This window comes from Lithobates pipiens, unplaced genomic scaffold, assembly GCF_037356315.1.
Source record: "Lithobates pipiens isolate NorthernLeopardFrog02 unplaced genomic scaffold, aLitPip1_a1.2 Scaffold_30, whole genome shotgun sequence".
NCBI classification, from domain to species: domain Eukaryota; kingdom Metazoa; phylum Chordata; class Amphibia; order Anura; family Ranidae; genus Lithobates; species Lithobates pipiens.
In genome coordinates this window covers 92,208,048-92,230,111 of record NW_027507791.1, presented here as the reverse complement: position 1 = coordinate 92,230,111, position 22,064 = coordinate 92,208,048, and positions in this window count along the sequence as shown.

Here is a 22,064-nt window from a genome sequence, read left to right as displayed (position 1 = left end):
ACACAACGTCTATCTAGAAAGCAGCCCCTAACTGCTCTGATCCTCAGACTTGGGTCTCTGGCTTTCTCTAGTGCACACCTGGGCTCTCTGGGCTCTCGGAGACCTCCTGTCTCTCTGGGTGGAGCCCAGAACCCTAATCCTAACTCTGCCATAAGCCCAGGACCCACCTGCTCAATCAACCAGCCAGACTCCTGGCTGTTCCAAAAACCCGGTCCCAGGATTGGAGATTCCATCCCACCCATAACGCTATGGGATCTCCGGGCTCCGGGTCCCCAAGTGGATTTTACAAACTTTGGAAGAAACTGATAAAACAGATTCCCCCACATTAAATACCCCTGGAGCCCCTCACCCTACCTATTTGAGAACCCTGGGCGACAATTACTAGGACAGGGAACTGTACTGTCACAATATATATACACACACACCGACCTATATCTCAAGTATACAGTAACGTTTAGGTAGGTTGGAAAAAATGCTGTAAAATTTTTTAATGCTTTCTGCAATAGAAATGTTACGTTTATTTCTAGCAGTTTAAAAAGTTTGTAAAAAAAGTAAACGAACAGAAGAAAAATCAATATTTGATGTGACCACCCTTTGCCCTCAAAACTGCATCAGGTCTTCTAGGTACACTTGTACACAATTTTTTAAGGAATTGAACATGTAGGTTGTTCCAAACATCTTGAAGAACTAACCAAGGATCTTCTGTGGATCTAGGCTGCCTCAAATCAGTCTGTCTCTTCATGTAATCCCACACAGACTGGATAATGTTGAGGTCAAGACTCTGTAGGGGCCAAACCATCACTTTCAGGAGTAAATTTGGGGCCAATCACACGCCTATCTGAAGGAATGGCATGATAGATAAGTATCTGCCAGTATTTCTCAGCATTGAGGACACCATTGATCCTGATCTAACCTCCAACTCCAGAAGTGCAGCCCCATACTTACAAAGAACCTCCATTATGTTTTTTTTCTGATGCGCGTTGCCCTTCCATGTGCTCCTTACGGCAAAGGCTATTTATGGCTTGGGGTGGCTGCCATTTCTTATATAGTTGGTAAATTGGTGAGGGGATGCCCTGGATAACTTTAGCTGCCATTGTGCTTTTGCTGTGTGTCCAGTGTGTACCTGTGCCTTTAAAGGATAACAACACTTTTGTGGGGAAAAAAATAGCAAATAAAAAAAATATATATTGCATATGCAGTTGCAGCACAAGTCATATTGTTTGTGGAACCCAGCTTACCTTGGAGAGCTCTGCAAACACCTTGTCCATCTATATATAATATAACTATAATTTTCAGCAAAATGCAATATGGCTACCTGGAGCCTTCTGTACACAGATGGTGTACAAAATGCACCCCAGAAATGTTATTTCCTGCTAGTGTGATTGGAAATAACGTCTAAAGGGATGTATACCCTGCAGCTTTCCTCATTAGAGCCCTGCTGGTGCAGCAGCTGACTGATGATTATAAAAACATTCCCATACAGATTCACTGTGCACATGGACACAGACAAACGGCTATTTCTTCAAAATAACAAAAGGTAGGAATCTGCAATGAAGTTTAAGATCCCTGCAATGTACATAGATCTCTCAGATAGGAATGTTTTTTCTCAACAAAAGTGGAGTTACTCTTTAAGGAGGTGTGGGCTTCCTCCAGGCATACCTGCCCCTAGTCTATGCATTATTATAGATGTCCATCAACTTAGGAGGCTCTCAAAATTAAGGTGTTAGGACTGCAATACACTGAGGTACCCTGTGGTGTGGCTTCTGCAGCTTATGCATATATGTGTCAAACAAAATCCCTTGTTTTTAACTTGAACTGTTCAGGTCAATTTGGTTTGTTGCAGGTTGGCTGTTAAGTGAGTTGGGAATGTTTGCTTGTTTTTTGACCTGCGTTGCCCTTCCATATGTTCTTTGTTGCAAGGATTAGTTATAGGTTGGGAGATTGGGTGGTTGCCACTTGTTTGTACAGTTGCGAAATTGGTGAGGGGACGCACTGGATACCTTCAGCTGCTTTTGTGCTTTTTCTGGGTGTCCAATGCGTCCCTGTAGCTTTAAGGAGTGGTGGGCTGCCTCCAAGCATACCTGCCCTTAAAGTTTTACTTTTTTTTTTCTCTAAGATCCAGCTCCCCAATATACAATGAATGTACCTTGGTTGCAGTGCAGAAAAATAAAAGGTTTGTTTGATTTTGAGAACAAGGCCTTACCTTAGCCCTTGCTCTATTTCATAGAAAGCTTTGGAGACTCCCTGGTATAAATATGAGACAGAGAAACTAGTAAGACACAGGGAGGAGTTTACCAGCTGTCCTCATTAGCATACACCCATCAATTTTCACAGCATCCGTGGCATTTATGGACCATGCATTTGCCTGGCTTCCCCAGCGTCCCTTCAGATGGGCTTAGACTGCATGCTAAACTCCCTGGGGCAGCCCACAGGACACCTCTAATTGTAGTGCAAGGGCCTGCCTTGGATACAGAGTGATTGGATAGATGGTGTGCCTTTCCTAAGATATGGTTTTGGGAAATTTAAAGGAGATTGTACAGAGACTGTAGAATCAGATTGTATAGTGTATGGCCACATTTAGACACCTAAAACAACCTTGTTGCACTTTCAGTATCATTAATTGTTAATGGCACACCAAACACAGAAGCAAGCACACATTTTGCCACATGAAAAAACAAGTGACGAACGCAGTAGAAAATTTTCAACTCGCTCCATGCCAAAAAGTCCAATGAGCTACTTTGCCACATGTAGTGCAGCCCTTTGAAATCAACGGGCTACCTATGTGTGTCACTGGATAAATGAGCCAAAAAACATGCGCTTCCACTACTCTAGGTGTGGATGGGGCCTGAAGGTGCAGTTGGTGCATTTACACAAGAACAATTAGGTTTCATTTACATATGTTTGTTTCCAAACTCAAGGCAAATGGCACAGAAAATGCATGTTTTGCCATGTTGTTCAGAAATACTGCAAATGTGCATCATGCTTGTGTTGTCATTACATGTTAAATGGCTTCCCAATTGTAGCAAACGCACCAAAAACTGCGATAACGCACCACACTCCACTCCAAGATAAGTTCTGGAACTTCTCTGGGGCGATTGTTGAGTGTAGGGCAGCCCATTCAAGTGAATGGGCTGCCATATGCATGACTACTGAGTGTCTCCATCCACTCCCTCCTATGTACTTGTATAAAGATGGCCATACACTATGAAATATGATTATACAATCTTTGTACAATTTCCTTCTAATGTAACAGAACTATGGAATAGGATGACCCACCTGACCAATTTAATTTGTATCAAATCAGACAGGCCCTTGTACTACATAGCTGATGGGAGATCTAAAGGAGAATGTACATTCAGATTGTATAGAAAGTGGATGGAAGATATAATTGAAATGAGGGAGGTGTTGTCCAGAGTGGTGAACACACCCTATCACACCCTCTTCTGTGATGCAACAAGGAAGTGAAGGCTTCTGGGAGATGGCTTACAGGAAGTGAATGCTGAGAGATAATCTACAGGAAGTAGTTGAATCTGAAAATCATTTAAAAATTTCAAATAAACTGACAAGATTTTAAACCTCCTGTTGATAAGGTAAATGAGAGAAAAGCACATTGGGATAACTGGGCCAGAAATGGCATGGGAAAATGCTTCTACAGTATTTATTATAAAAAGTAAAATTCTGCCCAAAAAGGTGAACTTATCCTTTAGAAAATATCTATTTCATGATAATAGATAGATTAGATAGGTAACTCCTATCCTCATATTGATTAGTGGTTCCAAATTAATAACTACTGCAGTAGGTAACAGACACAAAAGATACGCTCAGCATCTTTCTAAATAACTGTTCTCTTTATTATGACGCATTTGAAGGTTTTTATACACATGATTACGTAGGTATCACAATAATATTACAATTGTACTTTTATGGTAACAAGGGGCGTTACATAGGCAGGCTAATCCTAATCAGGACTCAAAAGAATGCAAAACATGTACTGAAAACATTATTAGTGCGGTGTGCACAGTGAGGGCATTGTGCAATACATATGTAGCGGCCATAACCCATTGCAGGGCGGCCTTGATTTAATGGGCTTACCGGATACCTTCTCTTGGCCTGCTCGTCCACTTCCAGGGGTTCCCAGGATTGATACCCAATGACTTATACACTGACACAGATGAAGTCCTTTCAAAAAAAGGTTTTATTTTGCAGTAGAACTTTTAATTAACACAGTCTCTTAGGGAACCGAGGGCACAGGTGAAGAACTAAGGCACCTTGAACTGCAGGTCTAGCAAAATCTCTATTTCCATCCAGAGAGTAGCCATTCGCAGCTGGGTACTTCAAGGCTGAACAGATCTCTAGCCAGAGATCATGGCAGTCAGCACGTTGACTCAAATTTGAACAAACAACTAAGGGTAAACAGGAACCTTTTTCCTCCGTACCTGGAACGTTTCCAGTCTCCTTTATGGTACTGGAAAAGTGTGAATTCATCAATGTCCTTCTCAACTCAGTAACCAGGCACTTCTCAGGATGCCACTTGGCAGCCCTCCTCCGAAGAGTCCTCCCCCGGTCACTTCCATGAGCTGCGGTGTCCCTCCAAGCCGAGAGCACACCCAGACACTTTGAATCCTCCCTCAGTTACTACGCCTCGAACCAACAGGTTCTGAGACTCAGGAACAGACGGATCCCTACCCCAGACCAGCCAGGTCTATCAGGGGCCAACGGGTCTCTCGAACAACTCTTTCTCTCACTTTCTTTCTTTTGACTTGTTTTTTATTTTATTTTTAATACTTCCTTGCTTAAACTTCTGCTTTCCTTATTTTTGTTCTGATATCCTTTGCATCCAATGTATTGTAATACCATACTTCACATACTGTACCTTCTGTGATCAGACGGACAGCCATAGTGCTCATCCTATCTTCCCTCTCTGACAACATATAAAGCATTCTGTTTTAACTCTCATTTTATACACATGATTACGTAGGTATCACATTAATATTACAATTAGGGATGAGCCGAACACCCCCTGGTAAATTTGTACGAACGTTAGAACCCCATTGAAGTCTATGGGACTCGAACGTTCGAAATTAAAAGTGCTAATTTTAACGGCTAATATGCAAGATACTGTCCTAAAAAGGGTTTGGGGACCTGGCTCCTGCCCCAGGGGACATGGGTCAATGCAAAAAAAAGTTTTAAAAACGTCCGTTTTGGCGGGAGCACTGATTTTAATGACGATTAAAGTGAAAAAATAGTGAAATATTCCTTTAAATATCGTGCCTGGGGGGTGTCTGTAGTATGCCTGTGAAGTGCCACGTGTTTCCCGTGTTTAGAACAGTCCCTGCACAAAATGACATTTAACGGAAATAACGTCATTTAAAACTGCTTGCAGTTTTAATGTTATATCTGGTTCCTGCAATATGGTTGAAAATCATTGAGAAAAATGGCATGGGTAGCCCTCCCTGCTCATTACCAGCCCCTTTTGGATCTTGTACGCATATTAAGGGGAACACCGTACCCATATTAAAAAAAGAAAATACGTGTGGCCCCCAGGCCCTATATACTCAGAACATCAGTATACAGGCGGTGCAAACAAGACAGGGACTGTGTAGGTTTGTTGTGTTAAGTTGAATCTGTTTGTAATTTTCAACTGGTACATTTTTAAAGTGTAGCTCCAGTCCAAAAAACTATTTTTAAGCTTTTTGGAAAACATAGGGAAGGGTTATCACCCCTGTATAATTTGTTTTGTCGTCCATCTTTTTTCATCTCACTTGCTGTTGTCTCCTTCCGTTTGCAAGTAGGAGATGTTTGTAAGTTGGATGTTTGAAATTAGGGGCCTGCCCTATATGCTCTGCAGAAATGGCGGAACAAGGTGTTGGTTTGCCACAACATTGTAAGCCCTCAAAGTGACTCTTGGTGTGCGCTGGAGCGCACTACTGTGAACGATTATATCAAGAATTGTAATTACATGCCATTGTTGAACAGTGGTAGAAAAATTGACCTTTGGTGGTTGTGGTGCTGGTGCCACAACACTATAAGTCCTCACAGTTACTCTGGGTGGGCACAGGAACAGGCCCTCCTGTGAAATATTATATCAAGAATTGTAATTACATGTCCCTGTTAAACAAGGGCTGAAAAATCGGGTCTTAGGCACTAGTGCTGGTGCCACGACACTGCAACCTCTCCCATATACTCTAGTTTTAGTGCAGGAATTAGCCCTGCTGAAAAGTATTGCATCAAAAATTGTAATTAAACGCCCCTGTTAAACAGGGGCAGAAAATTGGGCTGATGGCATCACCCAGAACCAAAAATGTTTTTCCAACATATCAGCGGAGGAGGAAGAGGATAGACAATCAACATAACAGGACAGTCACTCAGCATCAGCATAGGCAGTCTTGAAGGGATGTGATATTTAAAAAAAAAAATTCAGTTACATCAGCTTCAGGTGCTTGGTAGCTGTGGGTGATCCAAGACTGATTCATCTTGATGAAGGTCAGTCGATCAACTGATTTGGTGGACAGACGCACCCTGTGATCGGTAACAAAGCCACCAGCAGCACTGAAGTTGCGTTCCGAAAGAACGCTGGATGCAGGACAGGCCAGTAGCTCAATTGCATACTGTGCAAGCTCTGGCCAGTGATCCATCCTCAAGACCCAGTAAGCCAGAGGATTTTCGGTGGGAAAGGTGTCCAAGTCTGACCTTGCCCCTAGGTATTCCTGCACCATGTAAATCATACGATGGCGATGGTTGCTGGAACCGATCATACCTTGGGACTGCGGACTAAAAAATTGTCTGAAAGCATTGGTCAGACGGCCACCTTCTCCACCGCTCCTTCTGACCGATGTCTCAGCAACACGTTGTCCAGGACCAGGAGTTTGTAACCTCCCAGTCTCTGGGAACGCGTTGCACAGACCTTTCTGCAAGGCCTCCTGGAGATGTCCCATCCTCAGAAGAAAGAAGATTGAGGATTGTATTCTGCACTACAAGACCTAGTTTTTTGACTAAAGCAGGGGGAGCTCCCTGGTGGTATATATACACTGCAACTGTACATTTTTTATATCACTTAAGCCCTTGGAGTGTGCCTGGAACTGGGAGAGTTGTCCAGAGTCAAGCCTATGTACTCTGGGCACTAGTTTCATTTTAGGGCACACCTTCAAGGTATATACAACTACAAGTTTATTTACATTTATTATTGTGGTTAATCACTGCAATGCTGCACTACGTTGGTGAGGCATTGTAGTTTCTGTGATTGTATTACTTCACTATTATTAGAGTAAAAATATGTTATTTTTGGCTAAGTGAACTGGTGTGGAGTGTTGTTCCTTGTTTTCAACACCAAGTGAGACGCAGGACACTTGGGTAATAACAAGGTATACTGTTAGTATATTGTGTATTTTGAGGTTATCTTTCACTGTTTAGTTCTACACCAATATCGCACCACAGCTGTGTCTTGGGGACTGAGCCTAGTCAGTGGGGGTTTATTAGCAGAGTACAGGTCCAAACAAATTCAGCAGCTCCTTCGGGGGTCAGAAAGAAAGCACAGTGTGTGCTGTGCTCTTTGTTTCCCCCTACAGTGCAGTACCCGGCACATGAAGAGCCAAGGTAAAGTAATGCCGATTTTTAAAAGGCTGTGTGTGTGTGTGTGTGTGTGTGTGTGTGTGTGTGTGTGTATATATATATATATAATACATACAGCCTTTTAAAAATCGGCATTACTTTACCTTGGCTCTTCATGTGCCGGGTACTGCACTGTAGGGGGAAACCAAGAGCACAGCCCACACTGTGCTTTCTAGACGTGCGCCAATGAATTTGTTTTGTTCCATTTTGTATTAGAATGTATTCGTAATTCATGTCCGAAATTCAATTTGGATTCATCCAAAATACGAATTTGCGTTAGGTTTGTTAACGAACATTCGTAATTGTTACAAAAGGTTATGATGAATTTATCATTATGAGGGGCTCCCACCATCCCTGTACTGTGCTGACTTCCTGGGTTTTTTAACTTTATCATAACGAATAATTGTAAGTAACGAACATTCTTATTTTGTCCGATTCTGAATCTCCCATCGACTACCAGTACCAGTCTCCCACTCCCATATTAAAGAAGGTCATTTTCCCAACCCTCACTCAGCAGCAGAAGAAAACCTCTGATCAACAAAACACCAGTCACATTTCCGTTGTAACGAAATTTAGATCCGAAAATTGGTAAACGAAATTTTGTACAAAATTCGGAAGCATAGAAATTCGTATTTCGGATCCTCCCGAATGTACAAATTTATGTAAATTTAACAGAAATTTCGATTCGTATGAAACTAATTTCACTTGTCTATTGCTTTCATTTAACTGTGCGAGCTTCCCGCAGTGCCGATTTACACTTCGGCTGAGGATCGGGGAGCTCGGTCTCAGCTGCCCTTGCCGCTCCTCCTATGGAAACATACAGGGGGCCATTCAATTTTTCTTCTGTTTGCTCTCTTTGCATTTTGTAACCTGCTAAAAATAGACAATTTAATTATGTATTTTAGACAGCATTCTTACCTTACAGTTTTTCTTCACACCTGCCTACAAATATGGCACAGTACTGGTATATCCCTAAAAGAATGAAGCAAAACACAAAAAGAGTTTATAGTTTGACACAGATAGCGTTTATAGAACTACATGCTCTAATGTCCCACATTTGTTCCCAGTTCTCTTCCAAATGAACCTCCAGATCAACCACCCACCTGACATATGGTAAATGAAAGCAATTTTAGCTCCAGCCAAAAGCCTTTTAGTTATGAAAAGAGTAGATAACTGTACTCTACGTCTAATATTTGCAGAGCACAAGGGAAGACAGCTAAATGCCTGAAGCCGATCATAACACCTCTCTGGTTTGTAGCTGTGTTGGCAATGTAAATAAGAAGGTAAGATGAGCTCAACTATATTTAAAGCCAACATTTTTTTTTCACTTTTGATTGTGTAAGGGTATGGTTAAACCCCTGGCAGTTTATTTATTTTATTAAAGCTTTACCTTCATTTCTTGTCCTGTAAACACATCACTAAGGCCGCGTACACACGCGCGGACTGTTTGCCCAACCTTGTTCGTCAAACAGTTTCGGCAAACAGTCCGCTCAAAATTTGCATGAGCGGACTTGCCCACACACGAGCGGACTTTTTCAGCGAACTGTTTGCCAAACAGTCCGCTCAACTTTTGAAATGAACGGACTCGCCCACGTAAGGCGGAGGCAAATCCGCCCATTTCGAGCGTGTGTACAGGTAGGCGGGGCCCGCGAAGGAGACGTCGCGGGCTCCGCCGCCTGGAATGGGCTTAAAGGGGAACCCCAACGCCGAAAAAAATCGGCGTGGGGGTTCCCCCAAAGTCCACACCAAACCCTTGTCCGAGCACGCTACCCGGCCGGCCAGGAAAGGGGGGCGAGCGAGCGCGCCCCCCCTCCTGAGCCGTACCAGGCCGCGTGCCCTCAACATGGGGGGTGCCTTGGGGAAGGGGGGGCCGCGCGGCCCCCCCACCCCAAAGCACCTTGTCCCCATGTTGATGAGGACAAGGGCCTCTTCCCGACAACCCTGGCCGTTGGTTGTCGGGGTCTGCGGGCGGGGGGCTTATCGGAATCCGGGAGCCCCCTTTAAGAAGGGGGCCCCCGGATACCGGCCCCCCACCCTATGTGAATGAGTATGGGGTACTATGTACCCCTACCCATTCACCTGTGAAATAAAGTACAAAAAAAAACACAACACAGGGAAAAAATATTTTATTGCACAGCTCCGGGGGTCTTCCGTCTTCGGGGGTCTTCTCGCCGGACTCCTCCGCTATCTGTGTGTAGCTCTTTTACTAGCGGAGGAGTCCGGCTTTCTTCCTCCCCGCCGCCGGCCTCTTCTCCCGACTTCGGGGGTCTTGTCCCCCTCTTCGGTTCTTCTGCCGGGCCACCGCGCCTTCTTGTGGCTCTTTTGCAGGCGGTGGCCCGGTCTTCTGTCGCCGCTGCCTTCCGTTCTTCTGTCGCCGCCTTCGGTTCTTCTGCCGGGCCACCGCGCCTTCTTGTAGCTCTTTTACAGGCGGTGGCCCGGTCTTCTGTCGCCGCTGTCGTCGCTGCCGCCGCCGCCTTCCGTTCTTGTTCTTCTTCTTGTTCTTCTTCTTCTTCTCCTGGAGATGTTGACTCGACGAGCTCTCCGGCCGGAATGCCAGGGACACGCTCAGCTGCCACTTATATAGTGACAATGGGGCGGTGTCACATGGTATATGTCACATGGGTTGGTCACATGGTGACCCCGCCCCCTTACGATGTCATAGTCCCCATGTGACATCAACCCATGTGACCAACCCATGTGACATATACCATGTGACACCGCCCCATTGTCACTATATAAGTGACCGCACAGCGCGGCTCTGGCATTCCGGCCGGAGAGAGCGACGTGTCAACATCTCCTGGAGAAGAACAAGAAGAACAAGAAGAAGAACAAGAACGGAAGGCGGCGACGGCGACAGCGACAGCGGCGACAGAAGACCGGGCCACCGCCTGTAAAAGAGCTACAAGAAGGCGCGGTGGCCCGGCAGAAGAACCGAAGGCGGCGACAGAAGAACGGAAGGCAGCGGCGACAGAAGACCGGGCCACCGCCTGCAAAAGAGCTACAAGAAGGCGCGGTGGCCCGGCAGAAGAACCGAAGAGGGGGACAAGACCCCCGAAGTCGGGAGAAGAGGCCGGCGGCGGGGAGGAAGAAAGCCGGACTCCTCCGCTAGTAAAAGAGCTACACACAGATAGCGGAGGAGTCCGGCGAGAAGACCCCCGAAGACGGAAGACCCCCGGAGCTGTGCAATAAAATATTTTTTCCCTGTGTTGTGTTTTTTTTTGTACTTTATTTCACAGGTGAATGGGTAGGGGTACATAGTACCCCATACTCATTCACATAGGGTGGGGGGCCGGTATCCGGGGGCCCCCTTCTTAAAGGGGGCTCCCGGATTCCGATAAGCCCCCCGCCCGCAGACCCCGACAACCAACGGCCAGGGTTGTCGGGAAGAGGCCCTTGTCCTCATCAACATGGGGACAAGGTGCTTTGGGGTGGGGGGGCCGCGCGGCCCCCCCTTCCCCAAGGCACCCCCCATGTTGAGGGCACGCGGCCTGGTACGGCTCAGGAGGGGGGCGCGCTCGCTCGCCCCCCTTTCCTGGCCGGCCGGGTAGCGTGCTTGGACAAGGGTCTGGTGTGGACTTTGGGGGAACCCCCACGCCGATTTTTTTCGGCGTTGGGGTTCCCCTTTAAGCCCATTCCAGGCGGCGGAGCCCGCGACGTCTCCTTCGCGGGCCCCGCCTACCTGTACACGCGCTCGAAATGGGCGGACTTTCCGAGCGGGAACAGTTTGCTCATTTCGAAAAAGTAGCCTACACACGGGCGGACTGTTCGCTCAAACACAGTTTCAGCGGACAGTTTTTCGGAATTTCCGAAAGACTTTGTCCGTCCAACTTTCCGCTGAAACTGTCCGCTGAAAGCCCACACACGGGCGGATTGTCCGCCCAAACACTGTTCAGCGGACAAGGTTGGGCGAACAGTCCGCCCGTGTGTACGCGGCCTAAGGCTCGGTTCACACTGCCATGACTTGTCTTAATTAGCACTACTGAAGTCGCTCAGACTATAGAAAGAGTAGCTATACTACTTCAAGGTGACTTTTATCAGACTTGTGCCTCCAAGTAGTACTCAAGACAAGATGTCTTCTGGCAAAGTCTAACCGTAAGTCACGCAACTTTCAGGTCGCGGCAGTGTGAAGCAAGCCTAAAGCCTAGTACAAAGTTTTTTTTTTTTTTTTTTCATTTGACCCAGCAGGTCCCAAAAAAAACCCCCGACAGCTCAGGAGGAGCCGCTGTATAACTTTTTGATGTTAGTACAGCGCTCTCCCCTGCTGTTCCATTGTGTTCTGACAAAGGGACGGCCCCCTGCCAGAAAACTCCGGTTCAGCACCCTCAGCCATTGGCTGAGGGTGCTGATTAGGAGCCGTTTAGCAGACCTTTTTCGGTTATGCCCCTTCAACAGAAGCTGGCCTAACAGGGGGCCCCCTTATTAAAGGGGGCTCACGGATTCCGATAAGCCCCCGCCCACAGACCCCCGACAACCAATGGCCAGGGTTGTCGGGAAGAGGCCCTTGTCCTCATCAACATGGGGACAAGGTGCTTTGGGGTGGGGGCCGCACGGCCCCCCTTCCCCAAGGCACCCCCCATGTTGAGGGCACGCGGCCTGGTATGGCTCAGGAGCGGGGGCGCTCACTCGTCCCCACCCCCTTTCCTGGCCGGCCGGGTAGCATGCTCGGATAAGGGTCTGATATGGACCTGGGGGGGACCGCCAGGCCATTTTTTCGGCGTAGGGATTCCCCTTTAAGTCCATACCAGGTGACGGGGCCAGCGACACCTCTTTCGCTGGTCCCGGCTACCTGGAGCTGCACTCAAAATGAGCGGACTTTTCTCCGAACAGGAAAAGTCCGTTCATTTCAAAGGTACGGCGGACTGGCACACACACGCGGCCGTACTGTCCGCCGAAATGCGAGTCCGGCGGACAGATTGATGTGCAAAACTCCAATCTTAGTCCGCCGGACTTTTGGGTAAATAAAGTCCGCTGGAGCCTACACACGGGCGGATTGTCCGACGGACTTGAGTTCGCCGGACTTTTCCACCGGATTGTTTGATCGTGTGTACGCGGTATAAGATGGTAAAACAAACAATTTCTAACAAAATTTTACTAGTGTATGGCCAGCCTAATTCTTCCTACTGAGTAAAGACAAATACTTCCACTAATAATTGTCTTATAAATACAGGGCTTTTTTTTCTCAGAGAATAGGTGCAGGAACTCCCCCCTTCTGAGACACCCTTTCGTTTCTGCTGCCTACCCACCTCTGAGCATTGTCCCCTGGTTCCACCAACTACCCACCTCCCAGTACAAACCCTTTTTAGAGAATACAGAACCAAGTATCACCTTGTGCTACTAAGTGATATGCATAGAATTTGTTAAAGATAACAAGAAAAGCAGTAAAATAGAGTGCAGTAAGCAACAATAGACCCCAACCCAACAACAGTAACCCCCCCGGCAACGATAGACCTCACCCCAGCAACAATAGATCACCCACACAACAATAGACTTCCCCCTAGCAACAATGGACCCCCTGTAACAAAATACCACCCCAGGATCAATAGACCTCCAGCAGCCGGCATTAATAAACCCTCCAAGAGCCAGAAACAATAGACCACTCCCTCAACAGTAGATCCCTCCCAGCAACAATTGACCCCCCCCCCCCCAGCAACATAACACCCCCCATTGGCAACAATAAACCTACCCAGCAAAAATAGACCTCCATACAAAAACAGATTCCCCAGCAGCCAGCATCAATAGACCCTCCAGCGCACTCCTTGCTATTACTTACGTTCATTGCTGCATTCCCCCTGCAAAAAATCCCTGTATAAACAAGTAAGAAATTATTTTCATTTTCTGGTATGTTTTTGCTAAGTTGTAAGATAATTGTCCTATAAGGAGAACATTGGCTCTAGAAAATAGTTATCACTGCATTGGAATCTGTCTATTAAAACTCCCTAGAGCAGTGATGGCGAACCTTGGCACCCCAGATGTTTTGGAACTACTTTTCCCATGATGCTCATGAACTCTGTAGTGTAGTTGAGCATCATGGGAAATGTAGTTCCAAAACATCTGGGGTGCCAAGGTTCGCCATCACTGACCTAGAGTAACATTTTAGGGATATCTCCACCCTCTGCCTGTTCTAAGCAAATGAGTCATCAGTCAAGGAAATGGACAAGAGGAAGGTTTGCAAAACTAGTTGACAAACTTGAAAAAAAGGCCATACGTTAGGCAATTGCTCAATTTTTCCCTCAACACAGTCAGTGTTGATTGGGGAATCCCTTTGTAGGTCCCTTCGTAGGTTTCCCAGCTGTCAGAATACAATGATCACTGTTTGTGGCTATAGCCAGCAGTCATCGAACAAAAAAAAAAAACCTACACGCTGGTTGTACTTAAAGGATAAGTTCACCATTCATAACATGCTACACATTACACCCATATTCAGGGTTTAACATGTTATGAAAGGATCGGCCCTTGCTCCCCCTCAGTCCCCCACTCTGAGATCATCCATGTATAAGCAGGCTGCTTTTGTCAATATAGTGTATGTTTTGAAGGTTGGCACAATCCCGCGAGCCGTCGTAGCTGTACGTCGGCTCCTTTAAGCGGGATAGCAAGCGTGCCTGAACTCACGCTGCACTGCGGCGGTGCCGTTGCTTATGGCCGACAGTCATGGGCACAAGAGGCAGAACAGGGACACGTGTGTGTAAACGCACAAATCCCTGTTCTGTTCTGTGAGGAGAGACAGATCGTAAGTTTCTAATAGCTAGGAATCACGATCTGTAATTTCCTCTAGTTCAGTCCCCTCTCCCCACAGTTAGAAACACACACAGGGAACACAGTTAACCCCTTGATCGCTCCCTAGTGTTAACCGCTTCCCCGCCAGTGACATTTTTACAGTAATCAGTGCATTTTTATAGTACTGCTCGCTGTATAAATACCAATGGTCCCAAAAATGTGTCAAGTGTCCGATGTGTCTGCCATAATGTTGCAGTCCTGATAAAAATCTCAGATTGCTGCCATTACTAGTACAAAAAATAAAATACTAATAAAAATGCTATAAATCTATCCCCTATTTTGTAGACACTATAACTTTTGCGCAAATCAATCAATATCGCTTATTGTGATATTTTTTATTTATTTATTACCAAAAATATGTATTTTTTTTGTTTTTGTTTTTTTCCAAAATTGTCGCTCTTTTTTGGTTTATAGCGCAAAAAATAAAAACCGCAGAGATGATCAAATACCACCAAAAGAAAGCAATATTTGTGGGAAAAAAAGGACATCAATTTTGTTCAGGTGCAGCGCCGCACAACCGCGCAATTGCCAGTTAAAGCAACGCAGTGCCGAATCGCAAAAAATGGCCTGGTCATTCAGAAGCCAAATCTTCCGTGGCTGAAGTGGTTAACATGGCAAAATCTATATGAGATGATGTAGAGTATGATTTAAAAGGGATTGTAAAGTGAATTTTTTATTTTTTTTTAAAATAACAAACATGTTATACTTACCTCCACTGTGCAGCTCGTTTTGCACAGAGTGGCCCCGAACCTGCTCTTCTGGGGTCCCTCGGCGGCTGTCTCGGCTTCCTCCCGCATGTGCTTCTCACGTTCATGCAAGCTCCCTCACATGGTGAGAAGCATCTGCGGGCGCGCTCCTGTGATACAGCCGGCGGTTATAGCCGCTCGCTGTATCACACGGCCCTGCCCCCCGGCGCTCGGCGTCAGTAGATGAGATTGACAGCAGCGTGAGCCAATGGCTGCGCTGCTTTCCATCCATCCACTCCAGCCAATCAGCGGCCAGGCTGAACGGTGGAAAGGACGTCGGGGACGAGCGCGGGACTTTCGAGGGGTGAGGTAAGTAAAACGGGGGGGCTGGGGGCGCAGGCACTGTCAGATGTTTTTTCACCTTAAAGCGGAGGTCCACCCTAAAGTGGACCTTCCGCTCATTAGAACCCTGTACAGTACAGGTATCTGCACCCACTTCCGGCGTAGATTCTGCAGAAGGCACGCCCCTTTTCGCAGAATCTACGCCCCTTTCCGAAAGTCCCCCGCTGCCTGCTGGGAAACACACGGATCCCAGAGACAGCGGGGACTATCCTTATTGCGCATGCGCAGTAGGGAACCGGGAAATTAAGCCGAAAGGCTCCACTTCCTGATTCCCATACCCAAGATGGCGGCGGCAGCACCCGAGAGACGATCGACATTGCGGGCGTGCTGGGCGGGTAAGTGTCACTATTTTAAAAGTCAGCAGCTGCAGTATTTGTAGCTGCTGGCTTTAAAAAAAAAAAAAAAAAAACGCGGACTCCCACTTTAATGCATAGAATGCATTAGGGTGAAAAAACATTTACATTTACAACCCCTTTAAACCCCTATCAAGTTTTATGGTTGTCTGAAATGTTGCAACACATATTCACCCTCCTTTTTTTTTTTGCCTGGTGGATAACCAGAACAAGAGGTAAGGGTAAACCTTCTAAGAAGGGACACCAATGACAATAGTCATAGGGCTCATTTAAAGTGTTTGTTAAGCCACTATAACCTATTCATGCCACCCCTCTGTTATACAACAGTATGTATCACAGTGTCTGATCTATAAAAAAATGCAGATTATACCTTATCTCAGAGCGTCTCCCACTGCTCACATGACTCCTCAGCTCTCTCCTCTCCCCAGCTGTCAGCTATAGTGGGCAGGGCCAGGCACTCCCACTGATGTCAGCCAAGGTGGAGGGGAAGAGAGAGAGAGAGCTGAGGAGTCACGTGAGCACTGGGAGATGCTCTTATATAAGGAATCTGCATTTTTATATATATATATATATATATATATATATATATATATATATATATATATCAGGCACTGGGAAACATATTGTTATGTATTAGAGGGGATGGTGTAAATATATTCGATTTTTCAAAGCGGCAGGAGGGGAAGGGGCGGGCACTGTCACGAGCAGACTGGCAGGGAGGGATAGGAGGATAGAGCAGGGCTGCGGATGACGGAGGCATGTAAACTGTCCACGGTGGCAGGGCTCAGCAGCCATGATAAACCGTGGTCAGTTTACAGGGGGTGAGCAGAACCAGGCAGGATCAGCCAGGTTTCTTAGGTGATACAGGGGACCAAATTACACAGCACAAGCACTGTGCTGTGTAACACGCTTTAAGGGAACAGGATCTATTTTTTTTTTGGGTAACAAACACTTTAAACTTCCATTTAGGGAGTGGAAAAAACATGCAATTGAGCAGCATTTTTAGAACTCCCCCAACTGCTCCTGCTTAAGCTGCAAAGACAGCGAATGGGGTTGACATATGTTTTGCGGCTGTTTGCATATATAATTAGGCATGGCAAAAATTATGCACTCTGTTGTATTAGACGGACAGTAACCTAGATGGGTTGGGCTGCAACCATATGCAATGCATGTGGATGCAGCATGACAATGCAGGTATTTAGGGTTTAAAACAGGCAGTGAGGAGGTGGCATATCACCTGCCACTTCCTGTCAAACACTTTTAGTAGTGTAAACTAGTCCTGAAAGCAGAATTCCTCTCACTTTTTAGAGCTTTTCTCTTACTTCCTGTTGCATCTCTGAGACAGGAAGTGGAGGTGAATCTCTTTGACAGAACATATACAAAAAAAAAAAAATTATCCAATGGGGGGTTTTAACCCTTCCCTACTCTATCTGAAACCAAAAAAGAATGACATTATGAAATAGAAAAGTCTAATTTAAAGTTACAGTATATACCTAAATACAACGTAAGAGCACCATCTATTTTTGGGTTGTAGGTATGGTGTTTAACCCTTTTGAGCTATAATCTGATCTCATGGGTTTACCGTTGTACAGTGGGTATCTGTCACCTTCTATACCTGAGGACAGGTCTAGCACATTAGAGTTTTGGCCACATAAACCAGTCAGCTTTCATTTCTTATCTTGGGGTAGAAAAGGACAGCTGATGTCTTGCTATATGCTAATGCAATAAACTACCTGTGCACAATTTTTATAAAGTTGAAATGTGTGTTCTTATCCTGGTGGACAGATGCTGACAAGAACTGGAGACTGTGTGCTGCAAAGTAATAAATACATAATCACCACCACACAGAACTATTAGCAAAATATTTTCGGTGGATAGCCCTTCTAACAAAGCGATCATTGTTGAGCAAAGCTTCCCTAATGCTTTCATGGGAAGGAATGCACATCAGCACATCCAGTGCATGAATGGAATGACAGTTTACTGTGAGGCTCAGAGGACTATTTGTAGTATCAGATGGTCCTCAGCCTGCCCCAAGAATTTAAATTGCTTAGACTCTCGCTGACTCTATTTTGGTCTATGAGCTCACAGGGATGTTTGGCAGCAATCCAGTGTTTGTACCTACCCATTCCAAAAAGAAAATCTAATTCGTAGTGAATGTATTTCCTGCTTCATTGGCTTGAGGACATTAATTCAGCTGTGAAGAATGAATTATTGCTTAAAGTGCAAGGAAACCCAGAGGCTGTCCATTAACAACCACCCTTTACACACGTTTCTTTAACCTTTGTGTTAAAAGGTAAATTGGAAAAATGTCTGAAAATACCTGTTTTCTAAGATTTATTTATTAGCGGTTATGGGATCGCTATCCGTCCTTTACTTACTAAGAACCGAGGATAGGCGGAGTTTAGTATTGTCGATCATCTTTATAGGACTGTTTTATGAACAATTGACAGCAAGGCTCTGTGAAGGAACCACTATCGGTCATGTGCTCTGTTCTGCCCCAGGAGGTGGTGCTGCATGCGATGTAGGCAGCTGGGAGCATAATCCGGCAGAGTAAAGCTGGTCATGCACTGATTGAAATTCAAGTAGTCCAGCTGAGTTCCAATCAGTGTGTGGGCTCCCCTGCTTAAGAGAATGTGAAGAGAAACACTGGCTGCAGCTGCTCTCTGTAGCTGATGTCCTGTGGTACTGAACTGGTTAACAGTTGTCCAAAAAGTCTTGAAACTGCGCTTGTCCCAAACCACCATTCACTCTAACCCATACCGATACTTTGATTTTATTTACTGCTAAATGGTCTAGTATCTGTTTCCTGATACTAATTCACAGTCAAATTAGAGGTATTCACACCTATTTTCCTATAAGTGCATGCAGTAACTTTCAGTCAATCAGGTGTGTCATAGGGGCTAAGGTTGTTCTTGGAGTCTAGGCACCAGTGTTACCAACCAGATTGAAATTTACTTACATGACACCCAAAATTTACTGGCATTTCCAAAAGTTGCAAAATTAGTTTTAAGTGCAAATTTCAGTATTTGGGCTACAAATAAGTATAATATACAATGTGATTCAAGGAAGCTATTCAGGCAAAAAGCATATTATTTTATTTTCAATATCGTAAGTGGCTCAGGGACAGGAAATTAGAATGGGCGGCACACACATGAAATTGACTCTTCCCCTCTTCCTGAGTCACAGTGACAGCATCTCTCCATGCCAGGTGGTCCTTTCAGTCCACTCCAGTCTAAACAGCACTGACAGTCCTGCTCCCGGCTTCCATGCTTCCATCCCGCAGACCCGCACACAAGGCTCTGGCCACTCGGCTCCCTTGCACCATGACATCACACAAAACGTTCATGCACTGCCTCCGCTAGACCAGCCCCTCCACCAGTACCGCCCGAGCACACTGTAGTAGACACTTTGATGGTCTCATCCGGCTCTGGACCCGAGCTGCGCATGCCCAGTTCCGAGCCAAGCGTCACAGCCATATTTTTTACTGGCAGACTTACTGGCAAACTTTTTCTCTTACTGGCAGAAGAAAAGTGCCCATTTTTTTACTGGCTGCCAGCAGGGCCCTCTTTAACCACTTCAGCCCCGGACCATTTTGCTGGTCAAAGACCAGACCACTTTTTGCGATTCGGCACTGCGTCTTTAACTGACAATTGCGCGGTCATGCGACATGGCTCCCAAACAAAATTGGCATCCTTTTTTTCCCACAAATAGAGATTTCTTTTGGTGGTATTTGTTCACCTCTGCGGTTTTTATTTTTTGCGCTATAAACAAAAATAAAGCGACAATTTTGAAAAAAAAACATTATTTTTTACTATTTGTTATAATAAATATCCCCCAAAAATATATAAAAAAAACATTTTTTTCCCTCAGTTTAGACCGATACATATTCTTCTACATATTTTTGGTAAAAAAATCGCAATAAGCGATTATTCATTGGTTTGCGCAAAAGTTATAGTTATTCCCTATTTACAAAATAGGGGATAGTTGTATGCCATTTTTATTAATCATTTTTTTTTTACTAGTAATGGCGGCAATCAGTGATTTTTATTGTGACTGCAACATTATGGCGGCCCCATCGGACATTTTTGACACATTTTTGGGACCATTGTAATTTATACAGCAATCACTGCTATATAAATGCAGTGATTCCTGTGTAAATGACACTGGCAGTGAAGGGGTTAACCAGTGGGTGGCAGTGTAGGGGTTAAGTGTTCCTAGGGGTGTGTTACTAACTGTGGGGGGCTGGGCTTTCATTTAGTGAACATTGATCTCTGCTCCAATCACATGGAGCAGAGATCAGCGTCACTAGTTGCTAGGCAGAACGGGGAAATGCTGTTTACAACGGCATTTCTCCGTTCAGCCGCCCCGTGAGATGATCGTGGGTATGCCCGCGGCGATCGAGTCTGCGCGACCCACGACCTGACTCACGGGGGTCCTGACCACCACGCGAGCACGCCGCCGGCAGCGCGCTCACGATGGCAGAGCGGCATTAAAGATTGGCTGTACCTGTACGCCAATATGCCTGCCCGTGCCATTCTGCGGACGTACATCGGCGTGTGCTGGTCGGGAACCGGTTAAGGCAGGGCAAAAGGGGCAGCTGCCCTGGGCCCTGTCATTGTTGTGGGGCCAAAGCAGCTGCCCCCTACTTGCCAAGTATCCCAGTTTAAATTTCATTGTCTCTTGAAGTTTTTGTCCCATGCTGTGTCCCGATATCTCTGTGTGATGTGCTGGCACTAATGCTGCCCAGCTCTGCCCTATTGTTGTGTACAGATAACTTGCATGCAGACCCCATGTTTACATGTAAATAACTGGCTTGGATATGTAAATAAGGGGAGCATTCGTATGTAAATAGTGGCGGCATTCATAAGTAAAAGGCTGCGGCCTGTGGCATAGATATGTAAATAAAGGTGGCATTCTTATATATATCATGCCCCCCCTGCAGTGAGGAGATGATGTGCTGTAACCTCTAACAACCAATCAATGAGCAGTATTACTGTACAGTAATCTCTATCAATCAACAAGCAGAAATCATTTGCTGTAACCTCTAGCAACTAATTGGTGAGCCGTAATGTGTGCTGAAACCTCTAGCAACCAGTCAGTAAGCAGTAATGATATGCTGTAACAGCTGGAAACCAATCGCAATTGCCGCCTGATCTGATACAGTAAACTGATTTTAAGTCTAGCTGCTATTTATTGTATGTCTGTAGGTGGAGGGTGGAATTGCATGGGGGAAGGGGCAAGAAAATTTTTGCCCAGGGACCAATCAATATTAAAGACTGCCCTGGCTGCCAGTAAAAATACTGCCGGTTGGCAACACTGCTAGGCACAGAACAGAGAACTCAAATTACCATGCGGCTCCTTTGGGTAGAACTACATACTATACATTAAGGCACACCCTGTTTTTAATTTTCTTTGGAGAATATAATTAATTTTTTTTCTTTTGGGTTCACAATCACATTAACATCATCATAATGTGACGAGATTCACCTCTGGCTTCGCATGCAAATGCAGAGAGCACTTTAGAATGTGTTGCTTCCTAATTGCAAGATGTTCAAAAATAATTATAAACACTTATATAAAGCCGATCAGTGTGGGACACGGAGCTGGAGGTGTGAGAATTTCCTTTGTTCTGACTCCAAAATTAAGCCTTCAATAACAGAGCACAGAAAAAGAGGAATCACTCCCTGTGTTTAATAAGTGGGTTGATGACAACCTCTAAACCTGCCAATTAAAATATATTTTTGTTAACATAAAAAGAACATGATTACTTCTAAAATGGAACTGCAGACAAATCGCTAAATACGCAGATTAAATAAATATAAAATAGGTATTTTACCTGCTAGTTTGTAGTTTTTCTCATTTTGAACCCTTTCACACTGTGCCGCCTAGGGCGCCACTTTACCGTTGTTTTATTCGGCTGCTAGCGGGGCAGTTTTAACCCCCAGCTAGCGGCCGAAAAGGGATTAAATCCGGCCGCAGCTTTGGCGTGGACTTGTGATTTGATGATCTTGAAGGGGATCTCCACGCCCAAAAAAAAAAAAAACCTGATTGGGGTTTCCCCCTCCAAAATCCACACCAGCCCCTTATCTGAGCACACAGCCTGGCAGGTCAGGAAACGGGATGGGGACGAGTGAGTGCCCCCCCCTCCTGAACCGTACCAGACCGCATGCCCTCAACATGTGGGGGTGGGGGTTTTGGGGCAGGGGGGCCTTGTGCCCACCACCCCAAAGCACCTTGCCCC